The sequence below is a fragment of the Dermacentor albipictus genome, chromosome 3 (assembly GCF_038994185.2).
Source record: "Dermacentor albipictus isolate Rhodes 1998 colony chromosome 3, USDA_Dalb.pri_finalv2, whole genome shotgun sequence".
Classification (NCBI taxonomy): Eukaryota; Metazoa; Arthropoda; class Arachnida; order Ixodida; family Ixodidae; genus Dermacentor; species Dermacentor albipictus.
In genome coordinates, this window is record NC_091823.1 from 16633935 (window position 1) to 16661804 (window position 27870).

General features: G+C 47.8%; 1 protein-coding gene across 1 annotated transcript in view; it reads right to left on the bottom strand.

The window, feature by feature from the left end:
* LOC135917502 (nephrin-like) overlaps window positions 1-27870 on the bottom strand; it is a 158204-nt gene that overhangs the window by 68424 nt on the left and 61910 nt on the right. The window lies entirely within an intron of this gene.

Below are 27870 nucleotides of genomic sequence, written 5' to 3' on the forward strand. Positions count from 1 at the left end.
ATGTATGGGGCCGACACTCATGAGGATAAAAACACATAACCACTCAAAACTAAAAAAAGAACTGGATATAAAGCCTGCTATTGCGGAAGCACTTGCCTACATTCACACACACTATCCCATTCGACCATGCAGCTCTTATCGAAGCCTATCTCAGCCCATAATTCAAGATGAAGGCGATTTTATTTAGCAGTCTTAGAAACAAGCGGTAAACGAAATAAATAAATTTTCGGAACGAATATATTCAATCGTGCCTGAAAAATTGTCGCTATTCCTGAAGTTGTCATTACGTTGTCAAAAGCCTCGCACATCAGGCGCTCGATGACGTGGGCGGCATAGTGCTTGACGGCATTGCGGGGGCATGAATGAGCGAACTTCGTTGGCTCGTGCCCCGTGCAATGCCGTTAAGGCGCGAGGGGCTGGTGCGTAGACCCCTGGTTTTGAAAATGAAAGTATTAACCAATTCTCTAACTAGATGCCTCCTTTCCAGTTCACATGCGGTGTCTTTGTCAGAAGGCTGACACCTCCTATTCGCTTCGCAGAAATACATCCATGTACGTCACTGTTCCCGCTTTGCGCATATTTATGAGAATTGGTGCCTTCGAATATGCTTCATTTGCATCTAATTTAGACAGTGCATGAATACTGTTAGGAAAAGCCGTACGGGGTGACAACGTGCCAGCTTCCAGCCCGCTGCACGTGTTCCAATCCAACCAGACGGGGCGCACTTCAGAGAACTGCGGATAACCGGCAGCCACGTGGCGCGGGGTCAGCTCAGGAATGTGGTACCCGGCCGGCCGCGTCACCCGGAACAAAGCAGAGTTCTACGAAGCCCTCTGACGTCGGCTCCGGACCATTACACCTGTGTGTGTGTGCAACACGAGTATGTGAGCCCGCCTCCTCCAAAAGGGCGGGTCATCTTCAGTGACGTCGAACGATGACTGCACGAACGTTTCCGTTCACTTGGAATCAAGGGGGGACCCAGTGCTTATAAGCAGCGGTTGCCGGCTGCTAGGGTGTGCTCGTCGTCGGGATCTGAGTGCTCGTTGTCATGCTAGAAATGTATTCGTGAGCTGTGTGTTAGTAAGCTGCTTGCTGTATGTTAGTCATGCGGGCTCCATATGGGAGTCATGCTAGACTGTCGATGTATGTCTTGTTCAAAATGTTCATATGTAAATAAATCCTGCTCTCCTAAGTCCCGACGAAGAGTCAAGCTCCTTCCTATAGCTACGACTGCCAAATCTTACAATACATGTAGGATCACATTGTCAGAAATCAAGTTCCTCTCATGGTGTTTCATTTCATTCTATTTATTTCATTTACTGCACCTTACCGGCCCGGAGGCATTACATAAGGGGGGTGTACATCGAGTTTCCAAATACAATATGTAAATAAAAAGCACCTGGTAACAAAATTAACAAAAGAAATAAAACGAATAAAAGTAGCGTGCGGCAATACGAAAGCAACTTAACAACACGCAATGGTGGTTGTGTTTCGTCGCAGAGCAGATGGCAGATTAATGTTTTTGCGCATAATTGGACAGTAGTGTGATTTTTCTAGCCTTCCACCGTATGTTCCGACGCTATCCATTTGTGTACGTATCAAGTAACCCATGTTTAAGCTGGCTACTGCAGCAATACGCCTCATTCCAACGCGAAGTAGTTGAATGAGCTTGAAGAACGCGCGCATTATTGCTCAATTTATATCTCTAGTGATGCAGAAATGTTAGTTTATTTCTTGAATTGTTAGAGTGCCTCATTAAAATAACGCGTGAACTAACTACCTGTCTCTTCAGACACGCTGGTGCTTGGAAGGAAGCAAAATACCTTATGAAGCACCAGCAATAATTAACGAAACAAATATAGAAAACATCGTGGTTTCCTGATCTTGTCGGACAATGAGATGCATACATGCAAATAGGTTTATTACACGGGGACCCACAGGTCACTGCGATTCGTGATAGAAAGTTTATCAGATGGCCTACGAACTAGAAATTCAACAGCCGAAAGGTTTCCATGGCGTTCTCTCCCCCCGTTACTATATCATCACATTTATTCAGCTCATTTGCCATGTAGGTTAAACCCACTGGACAAAGAACAGGGAAACTCCAAGAGAAAAAAACCTATATAAAGTCGGAGTGTCTGAGACAAAGCTTTTTCAACGTTTTTAGCTCCTATTTTTTCCCTGTGTTTAGCTATGAATTAGGGATATTGGGCTTTTTGGTAACCTAACTTCCCAATTTGTCGCTGTTATTAAACAACAGCAGTAACAACGACGATGACGACGGCGGCGAAAGCAAAGTGATCACCTGAAGCAACAACAACAACACACAATGGGATCCAGGCTTTGCGCACGCCACACCACAGCCATCCGCCTCTTTCCACACGCCAGCCCTACCCAAATAAAGTAAAACAAGGATCTATAAAGAAAAAGCAGTACGCCCACACCTGCCGTGAGCAAGCAAGCATAGGAAGGCAAGCCAGGCGCGTATAGGACAACGCCTGCCACACAGCGCATGTATGTGAGCCTTCACCACACAATGACCTTAAGGAAATGCTATTCCCAATAAGCTGCGAGCCCACTCATTCCGTATGCAGCATGGCTCGCGTAGCTTGAGTCCCCGGATAGCCGTCACCCTGCACACAGCAAGCCTTTGTCGGCGAGCTGAAAGGCACACGCTGGCGACTAGCTCGAGGCCGACAGACAAGTGGTTCTTCCGCGACCAAACTTTCATGCGGGCTTTTTTAATACGTTGTTTCTTGGTTCTGCAAGACGCACGTGCTCCCTTGTGCAGTCAACACAGTACGTCGTATCCCGGGCAGCTTGCGTGGCTGTTAATGCCACATAGAAATCAAAACGGTAAGTACACTAACGCGGCGGGATCTTTAATGATTGAATTCACCTACCGAATTCTTGCGATAAGAAAGGGAGGAAGGACAGCAACGATGAAGAGTCATTGCCACTGATAATAGTTATGTTGGTGTGCTCTCTACTGTTGCGGCGTCTCTGTGTTCCAAAGTCAAGGAGAACGAGGTACTGGTTGTCGCCTGCGCGTCCTTGTATTCAAGGCCCGTCTAGTCACACACAGAATCGGAGACGGCGCAGTGTCTCCAAAAACCTTTCCATCAGGACGTCTCGGTTTAGACTCATCACTGTGAAAGACAATCTCAAATCACGACAATCGAAATAAGCGCGAACGAGACCAAACCAAGCAAATTAAACCCGCTAGAGCGAGCGCTAACGCGAGCAGACGAAAGTACGAAACGAGCGACCCTCGCCAGAGGAGCCATTTCAGCGAAGGTCGAAAGGTCAGTATACAGGGTGATCATTTTTAAGTTTTATGGAGTTTTTAAATGTAGTCTGTTGCGGATAACATAATTCTAGCTCTTGAGCTGGATTATTCAGAGAGGGGCACATTACTTGTACGAAAAATTAAAACAAATGTTCAACTAATTTTAATAAAACCACTTATTCTCTTTTGAATTAATTACTTTACGGCACATATTGCAATCTAAGAATTGTAGCCAGTGAGCTTGCAAGGCATATCCACTTGGCAGGGATCCTCAGAATGACGCCAGTTTGAAGATATGCACCACGAACTTGGCCTAAAATTGCACTGCTGTTCCACTTAACTCTTTACCAAAACGCTTTTTTATGCATTTAAGTACTAAAATTGCTGGAACGGTCATGCATTTCGTCCGCACTTCGGCAAATAATAATTTGGAGAATGCTTAAGCTTCGCCTTTAAGAGTGTAATGCGATAGCATTCAAAGATCCCTGACTGCTTCTCGCGCTTCCCGGCAACTGCAGCTTATGTAACTGTAATGTTTACCGGAAAACGCTGGCGGCGAACGCTATGTACGAACGCGAGCTTTCTGGTAGAAACTCAGCCTCTTGCGTGGGTCGCAATGCGGCGGAGGTGAGCGCCATCTACAAGTGTTGCGAGGAACCGGGTACATAGCACCAAGGCCGATCTATGAATGGAAGAAACGTTGGAAAAGGGGTTTGTGTTCGAGTTTCCGCGTAATAGAATTGTGTCTTCTCGTATATTCAATTTACAGTCCCACGCTGTCATGTCTGTAGTTTGTGTGTAAGTCGTACTTTACGATCTTTATGACATATTTTATTTTGAGAAATTGAATTAGTTCAGGTATTTCATCGCGCTACACGGAGGACCTGTGTGTTTGGGCATGCGTGGTTCGGAATGATGTTTGGCGAAACGACCGTCACCGCTGGACGCGGGTCACCGACGCCGGACTCTGCGACACGGGGGGCCTTTAACGCTTTCGCGTTAATATCTCTAAACTGGTGTCACCCGGGAAGTACACTTTAAGTGGATACGTCTTGCAAGCTCACCGGCTAGAATCTATTAAATTTCAATTGGTGCCGTGAAGTAATTATTTAAGAAGCTAATTAACGAACTTTTGTTGATTAGTTGAAAGTATGTTTCGATTTCTCGGGCTAGTAATGTACGCCTCTTCGAATAATCCAGCTCCAGGACAAGAATTATGCTATCTGCTACAGGCGACTTATAAAAATTCCAGAAAATTTAAAAAAAAAACCTGTAGAAACAAAAGGCGGACACAAAACCATTAGATTGAGCCCTAAGCAACAAATTTATTTGATCTGAGCAATGATATTGTTCCTTGGCTCGCCAAGGAACAAAGCCGACGGGATATAAAAGAGGTTGTATTAATAGGGAGCTACCATCTGCCTTCATACGCTCGTGTACTTATATTTAGGCGCGAGGTTCAAGAACCCCAGGTGGTGAAAATTAATCCGACGTTCCCCCCCTAGGCGTGCCTCATAATGAGATCGTGATTTTGGCACGTGGGACCTCATAATTTGATGAATAAATTTTCCTTCGTGAGTAGTACTCCCTGCCAAGATTACCCTGTGAAATACAGCGCAAGTGTCGTGAGAAGTTGGCAGTGTGGCCGTTTGAAGCATGTTGACAGTTGTCTTCCCACTGCCATTACCGATTCCTATACTAACAGCAGTATAGCTATTTTGTCCAATGAAATTATTAATGGGGCTATGATTAATTAAACGTCTGAGTGCTGGTGATGAACCGTTTGTAAAGCAATGTAAGGAATTGTACATTTACTCGTGGTGCGGTTTACTGAAAAATTATGCGGATTTCACGAAAAGCGTACACTATGGGTTGGCGTAACTTACTTCCTATGGTTAAAATGATGTTGTAGTAAGCTAAGCTATATGTATTGCGTAGGGAAGATAACCAGTGGCCCATTAGAGTTACAGAATGGGTTCCAAGGGAAGGGAAGCGCTGTCAGGACGACAGAAAATTAGGTGGGGTGATGAAATTTGGAAATTTGCAGACCCAAGTTTGAATCAGTTAGCGCAAGACAGGGGTAATTGTAGATCGCAGGGAGAGGCTTTTGTCCTGCAGTGCACATAAAGATAGGCTGATGATGATGACGAAGCTATGTGATTTCTTTAATTACCATAAAAATAAAAAAACAGATGTAGTGTCCTCTAATGCTAACGGCTAATCGTTTTCGTGTAGCAATAATAATACGAAGAAAAATTTTGTAAGATAAGAGGAAAACATCACAGCTTGGGAAAATCTTGAGCAGAGCTAAACAAGAGAGTAAATAAAGTACGCACACAGTCCTCGGAACTCTGGAACACACAGAGAAAAAAAAGAGAGGACATGTACAGCACTATACTCAGTGCCGACATATACGCGTTTGCTGACTTCCCAACACGTACACGAGGCGGCAATGCAATCTAACTAATGAACAGGGGACCGGATGAAGAGATTAGATCACGTAATACATGCACGTATACGCAATGTTAAGAAGCAGGCTTCATCACAAAAACTGCACAAGAATAAGAATGACAAATACATTAGACAAGAAGCGCACATAAATACAGATGCTTGAAGTGGGTTGTCCTTGCATAATTCTAGCCATTGCGGCACCAAATGTAAATTTAATATTTCAATGGTAATGTTGAATGTCGCTCAAACAGGAGCGGGCTTGAAAGATGTTTAATTGATATAAAACTACGTCTCAAAGTAAAATTCTTAGCCATGTCCTGTGTTTGTTCCCCTTGTAATAGTGACTGGACGACTGAAAAGACGATAATTCTGGGCATTTAGCTGCCGCCTATTAAGTTCCGCAGCCTTGCCTTGCCTTCCTCTTACTGGTGCCAGTGACCAGAGGGATGACGTAATATATGGCCTGTCTGAAGGAGATCGAAGAGCACTCGCGAAGTATTACCGATCATTGGTAAGTTTATTGTAGCAACTCCTATTCACAAAATCATGCTGCCGGCTCTGCATAAAAAATGTTTTCTAATCATGAATATTATTTTCCGGCCAACACTCACAATTACAAATAACAATTGTTTTGAATATTGCGCTCTCAAAGGCATACCGCTCTTTCACACACAAAAGAAACTATGCAACTAATATTTTCTTTAACAGCGAATGTTTAAGTTGTGGATCAGCTTAGAGCGGTATGACAGAGGAAGCAACGCACATCAACAGCACTGATGGAGACTGACACGTCGAACTACTAGTCTGACGTAGCAGCGCTTTCTTAAGACAGATATATTCGTTGTTACTCTGGCGCATTAACATGACACCACATTAATGCGCCAGGGCTCCATTTACATTCCGCATTATGTCCGTAGTACTGTTTTTCTTCGCCACCACTGCTCGGCAAATAAATAAGAATGAATTGGCACATCAACATTCAACACCATGACTAAAAAGGCTATTTGTAGAATACCTTCCAAGCCTTTAAATAGACCCTTATTACAATTAGACAGCTACACTTTTCCAGCGAGGCAGCTTTCATAGCTAATGACGGTGTAGTCATTTTTGAAGTCAACATGCACGAGCATAGTTTTTATGACATGGAAAATGTAAACGCGGCTATCGTGAAGAAACCATGCGCAAGAGACACTCCTCAGCGTTTCATCTTCCTTTGAAAAATGACTGATAGCAGAGAAGCACACTTCTAAACTAAGAAAAGGGTCCAATGAATAGTTGGGAAAGAGTGCAGAGCTAGGACAAGCACCTTTGCCCATGCTTAGAGCCATGAAGCCAGTATACGTGCTATCGGAACTGTTCTGAACAGGCGCAGAAAGCACGTGCTGCCGCTCTTCAAGCACGTGCCCAAGTTCGCTCGCAATACCGGAGCACACTACGCCGGCGCCAACGAGGTACTCGCGATGAAAAGGCTTAAAGCGGGAAAAAAAATTACCGACGATTACGTTACTTCCTAATGCGAAATTTGAGCGCAGCAAATAAGCTGTTTCACCTTTTCGATAGATTGAGGCAAAGAAATCGAGCAACACATGTATGCGCTATCACAGAATTTTTTTTTATTTTTCACACGTATTCCTTTAACAAAGACTCCACTAACAGTTCTTGACAGTCATGAAGGAAGCTTTGTGGTCGGAGAAATAGACTGATATATGTTTGACTTGGTACACCAATGCTTGATTCTCAAAGACGAGATCTATACAAGTGCCTCGCGAGGTTGTCACAGCCGTGGGACGCGTTACGAGCGAGAGGAACGGGATGTTCTCCCGCATAAGTGTTAGGAAATTGCTGTTTGTCTTTATGTCAACATTAAAGTCCCCCACTACTAACATCGGTGTGGATCGATGGACGGTTAATGCGAGTTGCAGGAAGTGCACGACGTCTTTCGTGAGTGCGGTAGCCGACTCACGAAAGCGGTATCAGTCGGTCGCTGCTAGCGCTGGGAGGATGAAAGGGGGGCGGAGCTGGTTACGAGGCCGACGATAACGCCGACGACGACGCGAAACCCAGGAACGGACGCCAAAGAGCTATTTGTGTAGCCAGCCCTCCTCCACAGTCTCTCCTCCTCCCTTCCATCATCCTCCCTCGCCCGGAGAGCCGACAGCGCGCATGCGCGGCGGCGGAGCAGATTCGTCGGCGAGCTACGACGCGAAACCCAGGAACGGACGCCAAAGAGCCATTTGTGTAGCCAGCCCTCCTCCACAGTCTCTCCTCCTCCCTTCCATCATCCTCCCTCGCCCGGAGAGCCGACAGCGCGCATGCGCGGCGGCGGAGCAGCAGATTCGTCGGCGAGCTGGTTACGAGGCCGACGACAACGCCGACGACGACGACGCGAAACCCAGGAACGGACGCCAAAGAGCTGCGCTCTAAAAAATAAAACCCAATAGAACAAGGCAAGATGAGGCCCCCGCAGACCCCCTCACAGTTTTTCTTTCACAGAGCACGGCAACCTGCTCTCCTGCCTCCGTTTCGCCCTCTCTGCCACCTCTCGGCAAAAGTGCTCGTTTTTCATAGTCACGCGCGCGCCCCGGTACTTCCGCATGCGGGCGACAGCGTCGATTACAGCCAATGGCTGCGCTTCCGTGCAGCACGTTATTTTCTTTGGAGCTGCCGCATGGAAACTAAATTCTTGCACAACACCTAATGAACTTGCGCCGAGATGGCTGCTAATATAGAGAGACTATAAACTCTCTCTGGTCCGGAAATGGGAGCTTCTATACCCTATGTATCTAAGAACATAAAACGGGAAGAAAAGTGTTTTGCGCAGAATACTCGACGCAAGTGTCATCAACTTTTTGCAAAAGTTATTACGTAACGTAGCAGGCAAGCTCCTGACGAGAAGAGCAGCGAAAATATATAGTATACGCGAGTTTCACATCTGATTTAGTGAACAATCTATAAATGTAGTCGTAAATCTGAGACATGGAAGTTCCGAAAGTAATTTGTCATTGCTTGCAGGCTCGCTCGAGCAGTTGTAACAGCTCATAATGTGTTTCTTCCTATTTCCAAAGACTTTTTTTTCACTTATCTCTAGGTGCGGTTCTTCGAAAAGGCGAATTAGTTTCGGCCACTGTGGTTATTGAAGATACACTAAAATGCCAGAATACGAAGGCTTTTTTTACACCGTTTAAAGACTGACAACTCGTTGCACTGACACTAAAAGAAAAGACGCTTTTTTTTTTCAATTTTGACTTACAACCATGCGTGCCGCCAGTCATACGTCGGCAAAATAAACAGAACTCAGACTCACTTCCAAAGTATGTATTCACTCCGACTGAGGCTCACCGAAATTGGACTCAACTGGTTTCACTCGGACCCAAACTCCGTCGTATCAGGATCACTCCGACTCATCGAAATTAGGCTCAACTTGGTTCCCTGAGACTCACACTCACGAAATTGAGACGTAGCCAGGCTCATTCGGACTCAAGCTCACCAAAGGTTAGACTTAGCCGGTCTCACTGAGACCCAGATTCAGCGGTCGGTGTGAGTCTTAATGGGTCAACTCATTGCGCATTAGTAAGGTCACCGGCATATGACTGACAGTAATTCATGTTTGTACTCACGTCTCCTCACTCACGGGCGCTCACCCCCGTTTCGCCTCAAGCCCACTCCTACCTTTCTTCGCTAGCACTCATACTCACATCTGCTAAGGTGCGGTGTTAGGATCAGCGTGCAGCTATTTCAGCCCGCTGCACGTGTTCCGATCCAACCGGGACAGTGGCGCACTTCAGAGAACTGCGGATAACCGGCAGCCACGTGGCGAGGGGTCAGCTCAGGGGAGTTCTCGAGGGGAGGTAATTGGCGGAACCTCCCCATGCGCTCAGCGTCGAGGACACCAGGCCCGAAAGAAGCGTCGCGCGGAACACGAGCGTGTTCGCTACGCAGCAAAACGTGGTGCACACCGCGAATGTATGTATGCAATGCATATATACAATTATTATTATATATTATTATTGAATTACGTGCAGACTCATAATTCAATTAAAGTTTAACACCTCTGCCACGATACGAGGTGCCACGTGGGGCAATAATGCTCCACCCTCTCAGAGATTATGAACAATGACGCAAAACAACGCCTCAAGCAAACACGTCCCCCTGTGTGCTGTGTGGACTACGCAGACAAACAGCAGTGCTGCACGCAAGATAACGTTCAACATCAATCACCACACTCGCATTGGACGAAACGCCGAAGAAATTACAGATTCGCCGCCAACATCACCGCTAATTATCATCAAAAGCAAATCAAAGCAGACAACATAGAAAGCTTCGCTTACATCGATTCCCACAGTGCGTGGGACACGCATATTTTTCAAGCTTTCATTGGACTGCGTAGCACGTGTGCATTTGTTTTTCATTTGTCTCGAAATTTAATGCGACTAATTTTCACATGATGCTACCCATAATTCCATGGAATAAAGAAAAAAATGGGTGTTCAGTAAGAGAGAGAGAGAGAAAATAAACACTTTTATTGGGTGAATGCAGCTTCAGAGAGGTGTCCTCATTCCAGAATGCCTTGAGCTCGGGCCGCGTCCTGGGCCCTCGCAATGAGCCGTTGCTGATCCTCGAGGTCGGAGCTGGCCAAGGCTCTCTCCCAAAGCTCGTTATTGGGGTAAGGGTTCGGAGGATTTAATGGTGCCTCTCTGCAACCCCCTACTATGTGCCTGAAGGACCCGGGCTCTGCGCAGAAGTGGCATTGCGGAGAGGGGGGGAGAGAGATGCAAATGAAAGGAAGGCAGGGAGGTTAACCAGACTTAAAACGTCCGGTTTGCTACCCTGCACTAGGGGAAGGGAAAGGGGAAATAAAGACGGAAAGAAGAGCGTGACAAAAATGAAAGCATGAGAAAAAAAAATATGAGAAGGGACGAAACGGGGTCATTAGAGTCTTTCTAAAAGGCCACTGTCACGTAGAAAAGTCAACAGAGCCTTGACCGACTTTTGCTGCGACGACAGTTCACGTCGGCATTCCAAAACTGACTGTTCTGAAAGTGGCCTGTCGTCAAGGCGTGCCAACGCGGTAGCTAGTGACAGCCGGTGCGCGCTGTATCGAGGACAGTGGCAAAGCACGTGTTCGATAGTCTCTTCGCCGCCGCAGTGTCTGCAAGCCGCGCTGTCATCCATACCGACTCGGAAGGCGAAGGATCTTGTATAGGCGACACCAAGCCACAGTCGGCAAAGTACTGCTGTTTTGAGTCGAGAGAGTCCAGGCGGGGGGTCGAAGTCGAAGGGATGGGTCCAGTCGGTGTAGACGTGTATGCTTTAAGCTGGGTGTGTTCCATGAAGTTTTGATGGCTTCATTTGCAAGCACACGAATTTTCGTTGCAGCGTCTGTTCTGGAGAATGGAATGGAGTCTTGTAAGCCCTCCTCGTGTGCAGATCGTGCTGCTGCGTCGGCAAGTTCATTGCCCATTATGCCACAGTGGCTTGGAATCCACTGCAACGTGATGTCGTGTCCTTGCTCGACGAGCTGGTGAAGCAGCAGTCTGGTTTCCATAACTAGTTGTTCGTGGGGTCCTCGGCGTAGGGCAGAAACCAAACAATGAAGAGCAGCCTTGGAGTCCGTGAACACGCTCCATTTCCTGGGTAGTTCTTCAGAAATTACACGAAGTGCACAACGAATAGCAGCAAGCTCCGCGGCAGTCGATGTAGTCTGGTGAGATAGTCGAATCTTAATTGTGGAAGGTTTTGCAGGAAAGATCACCGATCCTGCAGACCCATTCACCGTGGTTGAAGCGTCAGTATAAAGATGATGATGTTCGTTGTAAGTCTCATACAGCAAGAGCAGTGAAAGCTGCTTGAGTGCTGGAGACGAGAGTTGGGCCTTTGTTCGTATTCCTGGTACCATTAGTCGAACATTTGCTCGAGTCAAGCACCATGGTGGAAACGGAACTTTCGCTGGAGCTGTATAACCTGATGGAAGGTATGCACGATAAGGCAGGACTGTTTCGCAAAAGGAAGCACGTGGAGAATTGTGTAGGGGCTATGAGGTGATTTCTGGTTGGGTGGGGGAATGTATTAACCTGTAGAGCTCGGAGGAATCGCTCCTGCTCTCTAGGTAGTGACTTGTGTGGGGGTGCATATGTTCTGCGGGTGAGCTTGTAGTGTTGTGCGATGTCTTGGTACGAGATTAAAGGGTGCATGCGCTCGGGTTCAGATTCCTCGGCGTCGGCTCGGTGGGTCAGATCTCGAGCCAGGTGGTTGGCGACCTCGTTGCCAGGAATGCCTTGATGAGCTGGCGCCCAGAGGATCATGACTGATCTCGTTGGCGGCTTTTGATTGATGATCCGGAGCGTAGTGGTATGAATTCTGCCGCTAGCAAAATTGTGGCACGCCTGTTGGGAGTCGGTCACTATGACTTCAGCCTCTGTTTGGGAGAGCGCGAGGGCTATGGCCGCTTCCTCGGCTTGGAGGGGATTGTTTCGTGTGAGCGAAATGCTGCTCCGATGTTCGTTGTTGATGACTACGGTGGCTGTTGTGACTGCGCGAGAAAACGCTGGCGGCGCTGAGCTCACGCTCGACCCCACGCTCAGAAAGAAGCCTTGTGTCTTACTCGCCACAAGGCTTCTGAGCGTGGGGTCGTAGGTTCGAAGCTCCGCACCAGCAAAGTTTTCTCTTTCGAATTTATTTTTTTATACATTTATTTCTTTACAGCGATTCATCTTGCGTGACAGACGGACGGGCGGGCTTCCTCGTTGGGTCGGAATAGAAGTGCTTACACGCTTTTAAAGCTAGGCGAAAGAGAAATCAAGTAAAAATCCTGGTCCAAAGCTTCTGGCACAGGGCATAGAGAACAGCATGCCACCAAGGCAAGCTATGATTGCCAGGTAAAGGCACAGGCCTGAGTCGGGACATCTTTTGGGGGTATGACGACACACGGGAATGCTGCTCAAAGCCGAAAATCCAGCTGGCACTGGCGGCTGGAAGCCAATAAGAGTTAATCTGCAGCAATCACCTTGCCATCGATGGGGCGTGAAAGGATCTGTCCCTTCGATCATGAAGGTTCATAATACAAGAATTGTCGTCTACGGGAGCAATGGGGGTGGTTCAGCCAGCAAGGGATTTATGGGAAGTACATGAATTTGCCTAAACTTCGTGCTTCTGGCTTTAAACGGCTTCGTGGCCTTGTAAACTCATTTTCAACAATGTGCTGCATAATAAATGATTAAATGGACATTGTTAAAATTGTCCGTCGGAAGGATTCGAACCCAGGACCTCTAACATAGAAGCCCGATTTTGAAACCATTACGCCGCGGATGCACGCATTAATGAGGGACATATAACGCCTTTATGAAATTATCGCAGGCAAGCAGGTGCCTTGAGACGCTTGGCGCGTTTCGATGCGGCCACCTCGACAAGCTCAACCGTTGCAATTAGAAGCGATTGTGCGGGTTCAGCAGCGTCTTCTGCACTTCCAAAAGTATAGATTGCTCTGATATTTAGGACAGTAAAGGCACATAAAGCTTAATAAACAAAGCCACAAGAACGTCTAAATCAACAAGCACGAAGATCAAACAAATCCATGTGCTTCCCATCATTCCCATGGTGGCTGAACGATTGCAGAACCAAAGTTCTCTCCAGTAATTATTGTAGGAAACTCCATGCCTGCGATGTCATACCGGAAAAAAAATAAAGAAACGTAATCTCCAGTAGCGCACTTCGTTGGCACGCCACAGAGCTAGGATGGAATTTTGAGGCGGGACGGTATTTTTCTCTTTCCTTGCCGCCTCCTGCTGATATCGGTTATGTTCAAAGCCGTACGTCAGTTTCCGACAGGCAGCAACCCACAACAGCTATTGCTTCAAAAGGATCAAGCAGGTAATACACATTCAGGGTTGATGGGTACTCAAGTACAAATACAACTTTTTTTCCTGACGCTTTCTCTGTAAAAGGAGTTCTAACTCCGAAAGATGGATAAAAAAGTAAAGCAAGCAAAGGACACTTAGTGGGCAGAAAAGTTCCTTTAGTATAGTGGTTTTAACCGCTGGACTGAAAGCTCATTTGAAAACGTCCACGCGGCGGCATTACTTTGAGTGTCGGAGCTCAAAGCCAGGAGGAGCAGACACTATTTCATCTATAAGACCTTGCAGCAAGAAAACCCATTATTGAAGGGGGCAGAAAAAGTGAAGAAATCCTGGCAGAAGAGAAACCGAAGGGGCAACTTGAATGACGCGCTTGACAGTTTGTTGCGAAAGTAAGCAAGCAAAGGGGGAAAAGAAAGCGAGCGACACGCTCTCGCGTCTCACGAAGAATAAACCAGCGCTAATACTGGACGAGGCGAGGCGCAAGAAAAAGAATTCAGGGTCTAAATGAGTATGTTTTCACTTTGTAAACCGCCTAGAACGCCTTCATCTCGCCGCTAAGTCAACATCACCTAATAGAGGAAAAACAAATTAACGTACATAAAAGAGTCTAGCTGGCAACTCAAAGAATCTTTAGAAAAGAAACAATAAATATGCGAATGACGCTCCATTGCGAAAGGAGATGTCCGACGCAGAACAAAAGAATTTCTACTGTTTGAGTTTCGCCCAACTTCGCGTGAGGTTCAATTCACTAGAAAGTTTTACATCGTGCCGACAGCTCGAACGCTTTACGTACGTCAGTAATCTCCATACTAAGGTAAGACTAATTGGTGTAGGCTTTCGACAGAATTTCACCATGCGATATGATATTCAACGCCATACGTATGGCAGATAAATATACGTTCGTCGCTTTTTTTAAATGCTGCACGGATGTTGTGTCTCAAATTCCCCTCACGTGCAATCGCAGTTTTATCGGGAAAACTTGGAGATGAATCGATAAGCTACCGCCTAGTCGAACATGCTGATTTACTAAGAGGATCCGTATACATTTATATAGCCGCCCAGAGGAACGGCTGCGTTCTTATTTTAAAAATTATAAAATAATAAGAAAGTATAAAGAGAACAGCCACCCAAGGAATATTCAACGCTTGCAATATCTTGACAGGTGGAGGTGCAAACGTCAGGTTCCCATCGCTGTCACTATTCACAAAATAGATAGATTAAAAGGGGAAAATGATCTTTCTTTCTCTTTTCTTTCCATTTAATATTTTTGCGAAATTTTCACATGTCTTCACACACCCCTTCATAAAAAAAATCACTTCTTAGTATAGTATATGTCCTTTGTCCTTGCGATTCTTTCTGTGTACTGTGTCACGCTGTTAATTTTCTCTTTACTAATCTGTATCAAACATCGCAACTGAGCGCACTCTTAATAAGGAGATCTGAAGAGATGCTTGGCATTGCTATGCCTATAGGTTTTATTAACGCCGCACTCTCCCTGCCTCTGCTCCGTGTGTTTGAACCTCCACCATCGTAGAAAAATGGCCCGCTTTCCTGACGATGATAGCACCTACCTATACAATCAAGTGCGCACCAAAAGTCTTGCTCTTAACCTTATCGCCAGTTGCGTCCATTTGCAGTCTGGTCGTGCGCAATATGGGCGAAGCGTAGGGTGTTTCGAGCGCAGCATTCAGGGACAAGCTTTCAGGCTAAACGTGTTCGTCGTCCACCCTGCTGTCCAGCGGAATACGTGCAACGTGTGAGAAGAGCTAAGGTCTACAACAAGCGTGGTACGATGCCCGAAAACCGAGCAGAAGGCGCGCAGAAGAAATATCAATGCATGCATTTTGAATCACTACCACGCGCAAGATAGCTCGCTCGGTGGTCTTTGGGCGAGGAATTATCTTTGCGGCGGAGCCTCGGCCTAGCCTATTTACTTAATCCAGTGGCTCTCTGTCCGGCCCTGCTCTTTGTGAAAGCTGCAGCTGCGCTCCAGAGTTCCAGCTTATCTTGGATCTTGAGGTAAACCCGTACCGCGTAGGCATCCTACCTGCTGTCCGTCCCACGGACAGCAGGTACGTCACCCTGTTGCGCAAAGTCACCCTGTTGTCACCCTGTTGCGCAATCTTTCGCAGCGGCATCGTTCTAGTAGCCCAAGCCATCAGTCAACGTTATTATAGCAATGTAGACATCTGCAACTTCCACGCTTCCTTGTCATCTCTTCGCCAACCACCGTGGTGGCGTAGAGGCATTGTATTTGCGTGTTGAACCCCCGAGGGCGTGGGATCAAATCCCATCCGCGGCGACCGCGTTTCGATGGGGGTTGAAATACAATAATTCCCGTCTATCGTACATATGGTACACGTTAAGGAACCCCAGGTGGAGGAGGAGGAGGAGGAATAAACTTTATTTGTGCACAGCAGATTTGAGACCTAGGCCTCTACCTAAATGACGGCCTCGAGCCCTTGGGCCCTGGCGGCATCTTCGGCCTGCTGGATTGCCTTGCGTTGGTCTTCCGGTGCACAGCTGAGCAACGCGGTCTCCCACTGCTCTCTGGTTTTAATTATTTTATTCTGTATGGGTGTACGAGGACAAGCCCATACCATGTGTTGTAGGTCCGCCCTTTCTTCACAGAATCTACATCTATCCGTGTAAAGGTCCGGGTAGTAGCGGTGGTAGGCCACCGGGTTCGGATATGTATCTGTTTGTAAGAGGCGCCATGCCGTCGCTTGCCGTCTATTTAACGAGGAGTGTGCCGGGGGGAAATGGGCCCTTCCCAATTTATAGTGTTTGGTGATCTCGTTAAAGCTGGTCATCCGGTCTCTCTCCGTTCCCAGTATTTGTTGCGTGTCACCTGCTCGGCCTGTCAGTTCTCGAGCCAGGTTGTGCGCTATTTCGTTCCCGGGAAGGGAGGAGTGTGCGGGTGCCCATATAATGTGAATGTCGCGATCTTCACGAAAGTTGTTTAAAATTCTGAGTGCTTCCGGCGAGATTCTTCCTTTTGCATAGTTCTTGACTGCTGTCTTGCAGTCGCTTACTACGATGTTGGCTTCCGTGGAGGCTATTGCCAGTGCTAAAGCAGCTTCCTCCGCCACCTCTGCCTTCCATGTTTTCACCGTCCCACTAACACTGCAGTCACCCTCTAGACTCGCAGCAACTATCGACATACTCTGTCCATTTGCGTACTCCGCCGCGTCCACATAGACCACGTCCCTGGCATCACGGAATCTTTTGTGGAGAGCTCTGGCTCGTGCGTTTCTTCGATCTTGGTGAAACTCCGGGTGCATGTTTCTGGGGAGTGGGGGTATTGATAGATGTTCCCTTATTTTCCTTGGGATGTCTCTCCGCACTCCGTGCTGTGCTTCGTAGTTTATTCCGATGTCATCTAAGATGTGTCTCCCCGTCAAACTCTGCGTAAGCCTTTCATACTGCGCTACTCTCTGTGCCTCAATAAGTTCGTCTAATGTATTGTGCACGCCGAGCGCCAAGAATTTCTCGTTTGACGTATTTGCCGGAAGTCCCAAGGCTTGCTTATAGGCCCTTCTAATAATGCAGTCTATCTTGGCTTTCTCCGCAGCGTAGAGCTTGAGGTAAGGAACCACATATACAATACGACTGATTACGAATGTTTCTATTAATCGGATGAGATTGTGCTCTTTCATGCCATAGTGCCTGTTGGATATCCGCTTTATTAGTCTGAATGTTTGTTGAACACTATTGTCAAGTAGTCTAATGGTTTCTCCGTTATGGCCGTTTTCGGATATGCGGAGTCCCAGTATTCTCAGGCTCTCCACTATCGGTATTGTGGTGCCTTCTACTGTGACCACAATGCCCGGCCTTTCCCTAATGCTTTTTCGACCGCGGCATGTGGGCCTATAGAGCAGAAGTTCTGATTTTTGCGAGGAGCATCTCAGTCCCTTGTCTTTGATGTAGTCTTCTACCGTGTTTACTGCGGTTTGAAGGATCTCTTCCACATGCCCATCGCTTCCACCCGCCACCCAAAGGGTGATGTCGTCCGCGTAGAGGCTGTGTCCGAGTCCTTCTATCTTTTCGAGTCTCGCAGGAAGACCAATCATTGCCACGTTGAATAGAAAGGGAGATAGGACTGAACCCTGCGGGGTACCCCTATTACCTAGCTTGAGTGCGTCCGATTTGGATTCTCCAATTGAAATCTTTGCGGTACGATCTGTCAAGAAGTCTTTGATGTACGCGTATGTTTTACGTCCTACATCCAGTTTTTGGAGATTTTGTAGTATGGCCTTGTGCGTGACGGTGTCAAAGGCCTTAGTTAGATCGAGACCTAGTATGGCCTTAGTGTCTAGACGTTTCTCACCCGCATCTATGATCTGATGTTTTAGTTTGAGCATAATATCCTGCGTCGATAACTTTGGTCGAAATCCAACCATGGTATGTGGGTAAAGTCCTCCATCATCCATGTATCTCGTGAGACGTGTGAGAACCACATGTTCCATGAGTTTACCGACGCAGGATGTCAGGGATATGGGCCTTAAGTTCGTCAGTTGTGGTTTCTTTCCAGACTTTGGTATAAAAATAATTTGGGCTGATTTCCATTGACTTGGAATGCTGCCTTGCTCCCAGCAGTTATTCATGTAGTCCGTGAGAGCTCGGATGGATACATCGTCGAGGTTTCTAAGTGTTTTGTTACTTATCCCATCAGGTCCTGGTGCAGATTTCGAGTTGAGCCTGGTCAGTTCATATCTGACTTCTGCCTCCGTAATAGGGGTATCAAGATCTGGATTCTCGTTACCTAGGTAATCCGGAAGTACTTCTCTATCCGCATCTCCAACGTACATCTTTTGGAGCTCTCGGAAGAGCTCTTCTTCTGTGCCGTTGTAGCTGTGTATAACCTTCTGTAGATTGTGTCTTTGTATGGTTTTTGTACTTCCGGGGTCCAAGAGGCATCGGAGAATGTTCCAGGTCTTGGACATTCCTATCTGCCTTTCCATCAAGTCGCACGTGGCTTCCCACTTCTGTTGGGTTAACCTATTTGCATATATCTCGATTTCCTTGTTTAATTCCACAATTCTCTTCCTTAATTTCCGATTATGTTTTTGCTTTTTCCATCTTTTCAGCATGCTACCTTTCGCTTCCCACATGTGCAATAATCTGCTATCCATCTCCTCTATACCTGCCTCCTCTGGAACAGTTTTGGTAGCTCGTTTAATGTTTTCTTGCAGTTTCTCTGCCCATTTCTCTATGTCCGTTATAGTGTCTTCCGCATCATCTTGTCGGATTTTGCGGAAAGAGTCCCATTCTACTAGCTTCAGTTCTCTCCCCCTCTTTTTCCTTGGGCCTGCTTGTACCGTTGTGACGACGATGTAGTGGTCACTACCTAAGCTTTCCTGCATGTTTGTCCATTGAGAAATTGCTACATTCTTCGTAAATGTGAGATCTGGTGTCGTGTCATTGGTTACGCTGTTTCCTATTCTGGTTGGTGCCTGAGGGTCAGTTATGAGCGTTAGGCCTTCGTGCTGAGCGTCTGCCCACAGGCTTCGGCCCTTAATGTTCTCTATGCTGTATCCCCAAGCCGCGTGTGGCGCGTTAAAATCGCCGACCACGACTAGTGCCTGCTTGTGCGCTACGCTCAACACTTTGCGGAAGAGTGGGCCGAATTTGGGCTTGTGCCGGGGTGGACTATATATGTTCAGAATAAATAGACTTCCCTCTTCTTTACGGGAGGGGATTATTTCAATCAGGACGTGGTCTATGCCGCGCACACCGGTATCGTGCTCGACAGCCGAGAGGTTTCGGTGTATGAGCGTCGTGACGGTTGCCTTCTCGCCGGAAGCACTATACGATTTATACCCCGATAATTTTGCGATCCCCCCGGTTTCCTGCAGGGCGATGACATCTGGCGCCTCCTTACTTGTTATGAACTGCTGCAGGTTTCCTCGCTTGCGACGATACCCGCGGCAGTTCCATTGCCAAATCGCGTATTGGTTACGCGGCGCCATGTTGATTTATCTGTTCTTCCCCGGTGGCCTTGCTATTTTCTACCGCATTCGGCCTGCTATACGGCTTGCTTTTAACCGGTCCTGCGCCTGCTGGCCTAATATCCTTTGGTGTGCTTTCTAGTGCCGCTACTCTATTCTCTAATCCATCGAATCGTTGTTTAATCTCTACATACATGTTTGTGATTTGTTGCTGTAACCCATCGAACATTCCTTTAAACGTTCCCATAACCTCGCTGATTGCAAAGACGCTCTTTTCTTCAGCCGTTTCTTGCGCCCTCCTTTTGTGTGGTGGTGCTTCTCCGTTCGTTTGCGTGGGAACGGGCGTTGGAGCCCGACTCCGCGTCGACGTCGTACTGGCGGAGGGTGCGTTGCCATTCTTTTCTTGCTGAAGCTTCGCGTTTTCTGCCCTAAGCTGCTTGATCTCATCTTTAAGCATTGCATTCTCTCGGGTAATCTGTGGTAAAAATTAATCTGAAATAGTTCAGTACGCCATGCCTCACAACCATTTACGGTTTCAAAACCCCACACTTCTTTTCCTTTATTTTTTTTTCCTTTCTTGTTTTGCATCTATAGTTCACAACTTTCGGTATTGACCAATGAAAGATGATAAAAGCCAAGCAGTAAATGCCGAAGATTCCAAATTTGCAAATTCGGATTGCACTGGTAAGTGCCCAATTGAAAATTTTTATTTCCGCTCAACACGGGACACCGTCAGGATGTCTGCCCAAGACCATTGCCAGCCTTCTGCTCCAAATGTAGCAAAACCGATCAACTTCCCGACCACGAGTGCAAACCCGCATGTAAGTTATGCAGAGAAGGGCATGAAACCGCAAGCAATTATTGCAAGAAAAGACTGAAACCGAACCCGCCGCCATTCAATATACGACAGCAACGCATGGACAGGCTCAAAGTGAGAGACAGTCGCTGGAGCTCAGGCGGTGAAGAATTCCCGGAATTAGGACGCTCAACCACCAGTTTCAACTGCAGTGCTGGCAGCCCCACCAAACGAACTATATCTAGATCTATACTCCAATCGCCCTCCCGATCACGCTCACGGACACACTCGCCCAAACACGTGAGCTGCTCGGACGTGGTAAGCGGATCGAGCGAATCGAGAACCACGAGCAGCTCCAAATTCTTGTCGGCCGAAACTGCGGCCCTTCAGACTCAAAAAATAGGCTGCAAATTCAACAAAACACGTTGCATATTCAAAACAGTCAACTACAATGTCAACAGGCTGACACAATACCGACAGAAACAGCGAGACACCATAAACAGGCTTCTACAGAAGGGCGAGGAGCAAACGGATCTCATTGACAAGCTGCAACTGAAATGTATGAGATTCCAAGAGAACATTTTACAGCCGCGACTCTCCCTTCGCAACGCAGATGTGGAATCCGTAACTGCAGACACAAGATTCCAAATCCTCCAAGAAACTCACATGAAAAGCACCCACGCCACATTTGAGAAAATCGTCCAGGTAGCAATAGAAAACTTCGCTGCAAGTATAGCCAATAAGATTACCACGATAGACGCCAATGTCGGTGGACTTGCAGCGCAGCAAAACAATTTCATATCTCGCGTGAAGAAGACCTACGTAACAAAACATCGCCACAACACCTCACTAAACGACATTCCGCCCGACAGAAAACGGGCACACGCAAACGGCCAAAGTACATCTCGTTCAGTTTCACCTACCCGCGAGCGCCGGCAGGGAATACAACCAACCGAAGATGGCGGCCCCTAATCTTAGAACTACAAATGCGCCCTCGACTCTCCACATATGGCAGTGGAAGTGTCGTTCTTATCGAGCACGGCATGCTACCTTACCAATTTTCAAACAAGACCCACCGGACCTCATAGCGCAGCAAGAATCAAGTAGACAAAACGTCCGGCTACAAGGGTACAATGCCCAGGCACAAAAGAAACGTACGGTTATTCTCACCAAGAAGAATCTCACTGTACAGGAATTGGAACCAATCAACACACCGATCGAACTCTCCTTAATAGAAATCATACTGGAGAGGAAATCGCACAAGAGCCTTTTCACAGTGAGTGTGTACAGCCCTCCCTGAGACCACCTTTCAGACGTCAACTACCTTGCCCGAGAAATTAGGAAATGCCCCGATGGTCATTAAGTATTTATAGTAGGGGACTTCAACGCCTCACACACGGCCTGGGGATACCAGACCACCACCATGAAAGGAGCCCGAGTACACGACACTGCACAACCGCACAAACTCACCATATGGAGAGACCCGCTCCAAACCACAAGAATAGGAAAGTGTATCTACAGACACAAACCCAGAACTCACCTACACACTAAACATGCCCTCGGCAGAATGGAGCCGACTGCCAGGACCCTGGACAGCGATCAACACATCATCCAACTAACCGTGGCTCACACTCGCAAGCCCGCTAGGGTTGGAACAACCCTGATAACAGAGTGGAAGTCATTCAGAGGCATGCTAAATGTCGAGACCACCATTGAGAACATAGATTACTGGTTCAAGAAAGTCCTCGACAAGGCGGAACGCCACACCAAAAGAATACAGCTGAATGAAGCAGCGCCTGCAGTCGACACGCACCTCCTCCATAGCTGGGAAGCCAGAAGAGTTCTTCTCAAGAGATGGAAGAGACAGAAGCTAAACAACAAATTAAAGAAGCGAATCGCCCTCCTCACCGAGCAAGGACAGGCACACGCCGAGAGATTAGGAAGACAGAACTAGAACGCATTTTGCGACACTGTACAGGGAGCCCTGAGCACAAAGACGGCGTGGCATCTCCTGCGCGCTCTTCGCGACAACGGCCCTACGAAGACGCAGCAGCGACAGCACTTCTGTAGGCTCGTGCCCGACCCCGCCGGGTCGGAAGAGAGCCTCTTCCGAGAAATTCAGAAGCTGTGCGGCGACCCACCCGTTATTACGGCGGCACACGACAAAGTCAACGGCGGGAAGCCGAACACCGAATTTGACCAACCCTCTAGACATGCTGAACTTTCTGCAGAACTATCGATGCTCACCAGACACACCAGCCTGGGAAAGTATCGGATCATCAACAAGCATCTCCGGAACTTTCCGCAGCAGGCTACCGCCGCCCTACTCCAGTACTTCAATGTTTCCTGGGAGAAAGGAGAGCTACCGGTTGCCTAGAAGTACTCGAAGATAATCATGATCCTCAAAGGAACTTGCGCCCAATTTCCCTTACCTCGTGCGTGTATATATTATGAGAACTTTTTGAGCATATGATACACGACCGGTTAACCTCTTAACTCGAAGGCAACGGATATTTTCCGAACACGGAAAATATGTTCGGTTTCAGGCAGAACCTGTCAACGCACGATGTCTTCCTTCTACTCACGGAAGATCTCATCAACCACCTGAGCACTAGATGCAAATCATCGACCTTAGCCGTCGACGTGAAGGGAGTTTTTGACAACAGTCACGAAGCTATCCTATGCAACCTCGAAAACCTGGGCTGCGGATCTAACACGTACGACTATGTCAGGAATTTCCTCACAGACCGCACGGCCACTGTTGGAATATACAATGTGCGCAGTGACAACTTCCGACTATCGAACAAAGGCACCCCGCAATGTTCGGTCATGTCGATGTTGCTCTTGAATGGCGCCATACCAGACCTACGACACGCTTTTTATGCAGATTACATCACGTTATGGACAAGGGCGCCAACACCGGAAAGCAATAAATACGCCTACAGGAAGCAGTACATACCATCGAAAGCTACTTGCACAAATGCGGCTTCCGCTGTGCTCCCGACAAGTCGAAACACCTCGTCCTCAAGTCGAGAACGAGAGGCAGACCACCCGGCTACGATGAACCCAATCCCTATGTCGCGCTCAATGGAACGCCCATCCCAAAAGTTGAAACACTATGAGTTCTAGCTCCACACACTACAGCGAACGCTATCACTACTCAAGTATCTCGTCAGGAGAGTTGCAAGCCATAGAAGCGGACTTAAAGAACAAGATACGCATGATGCAAGCACTCCTCACCAGTCGAATACGGCACGCCCTACCTCACACTGAAGAACTCAGAGGTAGAAATACTTAACATTCAAATACGCAAGACCATCAGAATTGCCCTAGGGCTACCATCCACGACTTCGACTACGAGACTTCTCAAGATAGGCGTACACAACACCTGGCAAGAACTAGCTGAAGCTCATAAAGCCAGTCAATTAGAACGACTGAAGCTCACGCCCACCGGAAGATCAGTTCTGCAACGGCTGAGCTACTGTGAAACCTATAGCGACCACGGAACGAAAAGAAAGAATTCCTCCAAACATCCTCGAATCTCTGTGCATAGGACCGATGCCACGTAACATGCACCCTCCGTACCGCAAGGAAAGAAGACAAGCCCGAATGGATGCCCTACGGCGAAGACACAGGCGAGGCCCGGACGCCAGATACACCGATGAAGTCAAATACCCGCAGAGAAACGCTTACGCCCTGAGCGTCGTAGATTCTCAGGGCAGAAAGCTATCGTCTGCCACAGTCTTCGCACAAAACCCTGAGACTGCAGAAGAGACGGCGATCGCCTTAGCAACTACCACGTGCGTGGACGCAGCTGTCGTCTTTTCGGATTCATAAGCAGCTGTCAGGAACTACGCTAATGGTCGCGTGTCGACAGAAGCACTAAAGATATTGAAGCACCGCAGCACTCCGATTCCCTACACATCAGTGGCACGGTTTCCTGGGCACGAGGGGCTGGAGGAGAACGAAGCGGCACACGCCGCGGCCTGAGGTCACACTTGCCGGGCTAACCCTTCCTACTCTTGAGATGCCCATTGTGTGTCAGCAGGGGCAGAGACTGTACCCATCACCTAGGTACTCAACGATCCTTCAACATCACATGCTGGAACGCAGGGTGTACCCACCACCTCACCCAAAGCTCAACAAAGAAGAAAGTACCACACCCAGAAAATAACCGAGTAACACTTACACCAATACTCATGCACAGACTCTACCCAACGCTACAAGGATACCACTGCCCAATCTGCGGCGTATCGGACACCTTGGTGCACCTGATCCTCGAGTGTCTATGGCATCTAGGCACAGACGCATCACCTTCACCGAAAGACTGTAACGCCAGACAAGAAAGCAAAGATCTCATCGAAACGTGATAGGCCAAGCTCGTCTCCGAGGACCTGGAACAACAACGACGCCTCGTCGCCAGAGCCAAGGAGGCAGTGAAGGCCATAGGGCTCCTGGAATGAGGAGACGGCCCACCTAGAGCACCCCGGGTACTGTTCCGAAAATAAACGTTCATTCTTCCTCTTCCTCCGCTCAACAACTGTGGAAGACAGGCAGGCGCACCTGCTAGAGCCGCCGACAACGGACTCGCGACCCCAAGCGAATGAAAAAGATACAAAAATATAATAAAAATTTGAGATATGCCCTTCACCAAAAGTAAACACTCTCTTTTGGCTTGTGATTCGCTTTGTGAACTGGAATTCGCCTGCGGTGTATTGCGACTTGAGTGTTTACTGCGTGTTCAGAAAAAAACAAGAAATAGATGACGGAAACTCTGAAGAAACAATATGGCAAAGTACATGTTCATGTACTGCGAGTTAAAGTTGATCCCACTTTCTAGAATATTAACTGTGGTGAATTATTCGTGTCCGTAGCATATAACTGCAGACCCTGTAACGGGATGTCGATCCTGTTGTTGTCGACGAATAAACCTGATGAATAGGTTAGGTTAGAAAATGACTACATTAACTTTGTTATTTTCAAATGCAGCATTGCGAGATCGAGAACGTAAGCGACAAACTTAACCGATGTATATTTTACATCTCCTCGCTTGACGCTACCTAGATTAATTAGAGGCTGACGTTGACATCGAACTGATCACTTAGGGAGACGACACTGCGGCATGCGGGAAGCAAGGGACAAAGTTTTCTGGTATTTTTTTTGCTGAGCTAGCGTAGGCACAGGCTAGTTTTGTTGTTCAGGTTTACTGCTGAAACATATTGACAGACGCGTATGTGTGCGGAGACGACGCAAGTGCTGATTGCCAGCTGAAGGTTCCTTTGTACACTTGACAAAATACAGAAAGGAGTCCGAGGCAATGTGCACAAGACAAAAAGCAACAATCATCGTTCTGCACGCTCGAAGCCTGTACTACAACAGGAAAGCTGAAGATGAGCTCATATCAGATTGTAATATGGGCAGTGTGTTTACGAAGTTGTGTGCGTGCAAGACCAAGAAAGCCTAAATCGACTTTTGTGTCCTGCAGTGAAACGCATTCGTGAGGAAACACCGTTCCAGCGAGTTCAGAAGGTCGCAGTTTCCCCTGAACTTCGAAGAGGCTGGAATGTACGGAAATAGCTTGCCGCCGGTGCAGCGAGCGTCCAAGAGTCAGTAAGAGAAGAGAGGGCCCATAGCACCTTTTCTTCGCGCTTTTCACTGCAGCTTTGAGCCTCAAACGATGTTAATACGAAGCTCCTGTGTTCGTGACACAGGTGTGGGCGTTTTCGGGACGGACATATTTCACGGCCTGCGGATATTCATGCATGACATCATGCTACAAGGTTTTACAGTGAAGCTTTCTTTGCCTCTTCCTTGGACTTTCCCACTGTTGCTGTTGTGTGCTGTTGCTGTCGCACACACCGCGTCGGGGGTTGATTCAGAGGCGCGAGTAAGAGAAAATGCGACGCGAGAAACTCGTTTTCACCCCACTGCGTCGAATGTCCACTAAACCCTGTGAAGCTCCCTAGCCGTCGCCTCATTAGCCGCTTGACAGCTGAAATTATCCGTGACCCCCCTCAAAAGCATTGCAGAAACTGCAGCGCTTCCCTCTCTACTAACGTGCGAGGCCAGAGGGGACGCAGATAGAACTTTAGAGAGGAGAAGAAGCAGAGGGAGGAGAAAAGGGCAGTTCCCATACAAGAGAGGTGACGTGAGAAGGCAAGGAAACTCCACTACTATACGACAGTGGTTGCGGGGACACTTTAAGTTCAAGGTACGGTACAGTATGTTGATGCTATTTCTGAAAAATAAACGCCATGCAAATATGTTTGGTGGGCAACTTAACTAGAAGCAGAGCCGCATTAATTAAAGCGCACTGCAAGGTGCAGGCGACACTACGGAAGCGGTCGACCGTCAAATCAACACTTCCGTGCCCGCCGCGTCAGCCTTCCGGCTATGGCATTGCTAGAGCTCGTGGATTTGATCCCAATCGCGGCAGCCACATTTCGACAAGGGCGAAATAGAAGACGCCCATGCCCTTAGATTTTGGGACACGTTAAAGGACATCACGGTGTCAAAATTAATCCAGAGTCCGCCATTACGGCGTGCCTCATAATCCGAGTGTGATTTTGGCACGTACAGCCCTGTAATCCAATTCAAGTTTAATATTTCTGCCATAATGTGATGTGCCATGTGAGGCAATGACAACGCTCAATCCTCTCAGAGGTTATAAAATATGGCGCACAACAACACCTCAAGCAAACACCTCTCCCTGTGTGTTCTGTGTACTACGCAGGCAAACAGCAGTGGTGCACGCAAGGTAACGTGTAACATCAACTCACCAATGTTGAATAAATTAAGCTTTAGCCATCAACATCACCGCTAATTATGGTCAATCAAAGCATCCAACACGAAAAGCTTCGCTTACATCGATTCACACAGTGCATGGGATCTGCATAATTTTGAAACTATGGTTCTTGTGTTGTTGCTAAAATAGTGCAAGTGTCAATGTCAGTTAAAAAGCGCCAACCTGCACTAATACCTCGATGCTCTAGGCCAGTATCCTCGAGTATGAGATAAACCCTCATGACACAGCATAGCATGTGGGGACCCCTTTGGAACGCCTCCTCCGGTTCACGCGCGACTTGGGCCATTCGCCCGCGCGATCGCTAGGGACACGTAGTTCCAGGCGTGTTTTGGATAGCGTATGTTCCCCGCGGCCGCTGGCGCGACGCGGAGCCTGCTGCTTGCGCGCGCGGCTTACGTTACGCCGTGCGCCGCGCAGTAGGAACAGTGCCTGAGGTGCGGCCCCTCCCGTCCTCTCTTCGGCTTTTCTCTCCTTCAGCATCGGAGGTACGCGGGGACGCCTTCGTCCGACAGACTGACTTGCCGTGCTCTTGGCTGCCGGACGTGCGGACCCACTTGGTTCCGCGCCCTCTGAGCAAGGTGTTTGTGGCGAACCTGCTCGAAAGAGCCGGTGTGGCGGAGCAGACTTCCCGGGAGCTTTCATCTGTAGTTTGCGACTGCCACCCTAGTGCCGTACTGCTGTATTGTACGCGCATTTTGTAGATAACAGGGAATAAATACCCATTC